This window comes from Etheostoma spectabile, unplaced genomic scaffold, assembly GCF_008692095.1.
Source record: "Etheostoma spectabile isolate EspeVRDwgs_2016 unplaced genomic scaffold, UIUC_Espe_1.0 scaffold00018901, whole genome shotgun sequence".
Classification (NCBI taxonomy): domain Eukaryota; kingdom Metazoa; phylum Chordata; class Actinopteri; order Perciformes; family Percidae; genus Etheostoma; species Etheostoma spectabile.
In genome coordinates, this window is record NW_022604554.1 from 6,697 (window position 1) to 10,464 (window position 3,768).

The 3,768-nt window shown below is 41.3% G+C and overlaps 1 non-coding gene across 1 annotated transcript; it reads right to left on the bottom strand.

Moving 5' to 3' along the window:
- On the bottom strand, positions 1–72 carry trnaq-cug (transfer RNA glutamine (anticodon CUG)). Its single transcript has one exon. It is a non-coding gene; the product is annotated as a tRNA-Gln (tRNA).
- Positions 73–3,768: the final 3,696 nt, after the last annotated feature.

Sequence of the window (3,768 nt, forward strand, 5' to 3'; positions counted from 1 at the left end):
AGGTTCCACTGAGATTTGAACTCAGATCACTGGATTCAGAGTCCAGAGTGCTAACCATTACACCATGGAACCTTTAAACTTGCTAGAAAGGTTTTCTATGCAGTTTATTTCATAATATCCACATGTGTGACATTAAAGGCACACAAAAATAACAACAAAGATTAAAAAGCAACAATTACTGGCCAACTTAAGTCTATTTCCAGTCTGTTGATGTCTAACAAAGTGTCTGTTGCTGCAAGTGTCTGACGTGAAATGTCTCCACCTGCTGTAGAGTAAACTTAATGGCATGTCAAGTTTATTTCGTCCATAAAAATGGAAACTACACTGCTCATACCCGCCGTAACACCCATAAAAACCAGAGTATAATACAACAAATATACTACAGTGCAAGTACATAAATACGGTAAAATAGAGACTGTAAAACATGTACATTTAAAGTGCTTGTTTTGCTGTCTGATAGTCTGAGGTATAAAAGACAGAGCTGACCGCTTAGTTTGTGTCACAGGAGGTCTTAGTCTACCACTACGTTCTATAACCCTACCAGTCAGATTACCACAGGAGGTAATATCTGTTGCAGCTCTTTTAAAGACTCTACCATAATACCTGCTGGAGATGCCAGGTCCTCATACATGTAAAGCATGAGCTCTACCACTGAGCTACATCCCCTGAAGATTTTCAAATTTGTTTCACTTTTTTCCAAGATAGACTAAGACTTATCTTTATTAATCCTTTTGGGATGACTCCCGCAAGGAAATTGAGATATTATGGAATAAAAGAAGAAACCTGGGTAAAACATGTAATGTTAATGTTGTATATGGCTTCTAAACCTGTAAATGCAACTGTGGTGGCTGGAAATCAAACCTGGGCAAAATGATTGCACTGCTACGATATAAATCATAGTCAAAAAGTAACACACCTGTTGCCTTTCTGCTGGACAATACAACGTTCACTGCAAATCTTGTAACTCAGACTGAAAATAAATGTTAAGAGATACATTCATGGAGACGTGTGGCTTCCTGTACCTATGAGATAACACAACATTGTTAATGAAGGCACATCTGCGTTTTTTTATACTGTGATGAGTCATTGGTTTGCTAGCACCCTTAAAGATGCCTTTCGTTGTCTCAATCTCAGAAATAACCACAGAATCACAACTTCCATTCATGTGCTTGTGCCAGTATTCAACCACCTGAAAGTCACTGTATTTCCAGCATCAGTTGGGTTTTTAAAACTCCTGCCCCGTGTGAGGGTTGAACTCACGACCTTCAGATTATGAGACTGACGCGCTGCCTACTGTGCCAACGAGGCTATGAAAACACTTTCGATGGTTGGGAAAATTTTGTAAAAACTAACAATTTGGTCTTCAATCTTACAGTTTTTCTCGATTGTTTACACACATTTTCTGAAAGAATGCCTCATATTCTCAGAACACTAAACACAAATCAAAAAACACTCACACAATGGGCAAAACCCCTCAATTCTCCTGCAAAATTAAACTATACATTCAAAACAACGTTATTTCTTCTCAAAATGGTATTTTGTTTTCAAATGACACACACAAACCATCATATGAACAGACATTCATAAGAACCAGTTGAACACGGATGTGCTCAGTGTAAAACACGATAATGAATGGAAAACATTTCTTCTCCATTCATTGTAATGAATTTTGGTTCAGTGTTACACTTACTACAGACAGTACATACATAAGTGTGTTGTAAAATATTTGAGAATATTGTTTTTATACTCAGAACACATAAATACACAGAAACAATATATTTTATTTGTTCCACAAAAACAATGTAGACAGTGAACATCCCATTCCCAACAACACAAAGTTACACATACACTACATACAAAACACCAGAAGAATTTACTGTACACAGTTACAGTAAAAAACAAAAACAAAACTACTATGCTGCAGTCTTCTGATGCGGTCTGGCCACAGCACCTCATCCACATCACAAGCAATGTTTTCCCGGGCCAAGCAGCGGGGGAAATATCGCCTGGCGATTCCAGCCATGAAGAGCATCAGCTGCTATATGTCCACATGCGTTCTCTATAGCTTGGAGAAGAGGTATAAGCATTTGTGGATTTCGGTCAAACTCTTTCTATCTCCAGGCAGAAAAAAAATTCCTCAATAGGAGGAATGGAGAATATGGAGGGAGATAAACAACTAAAAGCCTGGGGGGGGCAGTGAACAAGTGATGAACCAGAGCAGCCCAGTGGAAACTTCCGTTGTACCAAATATAATTTGTTTGTTAGTAATATTGCAATTCTTTGTCTCTTTCTGAACTGCGTTCTAATGGCACCCTGTAGACCTGCTTCATCCTGAGATGATTTCTGCACAAGACACGGTCCAGTGTCGATGAGCTTACCCTATCAATATTTTGAAATATGTCAATGTTTTTCTTTGTATTTACCGTAGTGTTGTGTATGGCATTATTTTCTAGGACCATATTCATGAGTTCAGTTTCCTGTCAAAGAGACAGAAGACGGTCCCGACCACCTTGTGTTGTTCTGCCAAACAAATAGTAAAATACTGTAAATACTGTGAAGGAATACGAATACTGTGCAGTACTGCAATATTCTAGTGAGAGTAGATTTCTTACCTATTCTCATTTCGGAAAGTCCGGATGATGGATGCTACAGTGTACCTGCTCACATTTCGGCTGTACTTTTGCAAATCAGAGATTACAGTCCTTGGCCTTTCTCTTCCTCTTCCTCTTCCTCCTCGTCCACCTCCTCCTACTACTCTCAATCCTCTGGTTCTGACTCTGTTTCCAATGTTCCAATCCTCCACAACAGAAGAGCTCACCTTTTGCCGTTTTATGCTAAAGCTCTGATTGTTAACTGTAAAGCTGTGTGACGGGTGTTTGCCCTTGTGATGGGTCAGTGTGCATATATGAAAGGCAGTGTGTTCCTTGTGAAGACAAGAGATTTTCTTCATGAAAATTGTGCCAAAGGCAGAGAATTGTGTGTAGTGTTTTGAAAAAAGTGTGTTTTAGAACTGCATGCTGAGTGTAGAGCAGGAATTGAGATTGTAGTTTAGCAGAATTGGTTCAGGGGGTTGGTGACTGAGTTACATGTTGTGGTCATTGTGTCTCAAGTACCAGTATTTGTGTGTAAACAATTAAGAAAAACTGTAAGTGATAACCAGGCACTGCTGGGATTTGGACCTAGGATCTCTTGTTCACGAGACAGGCGCTTCAACTACTAAGCTACAGCGCCTCCTGTAGCAAAGTTCATCTGGCAAGAATACAATGAGCTAGCTAGAGGGTTCCCTCCATCCATCCATCTTAGTCCAGCAGCTCAGCAGGGGACCCCAAACTCCCCTTTGCCGAGCCACATCAACCAGCTCTGACTGGGGGATCCTGAGGCGTTCCAAGGAGATTGGGCTTTCTACTCAGCTTGCCTAGGCTTGGTGGATCAATCCTATCCAGTAGCCAGTCTGCAGAAGAGGTAGAAGTACCTGGCAATCCGTGCTGCGCTAGCTATGCCTTGCAGAAGCATGTCTCAGATCACGGTGCGTCTGGAGATAGCGTCCGGTCATCAGTGGAAAGATGTTTCTATGTGGATAACTGCCTCCTGAGCCTGCCAACATCAAGGAATGCCACACAGCTAGTGAGCAAGCTACAGGTCCTCCGAGCCTCCGGAGGGTTGGAGCTGCGCCACTGGGCCAGTAATGTTTCCAGCGTAGTTTATCACCTGCCAAAAGAGGTCAGATCAGACACCTTGATCTCTGGCTTACTCAACAGGTAGCAGAGG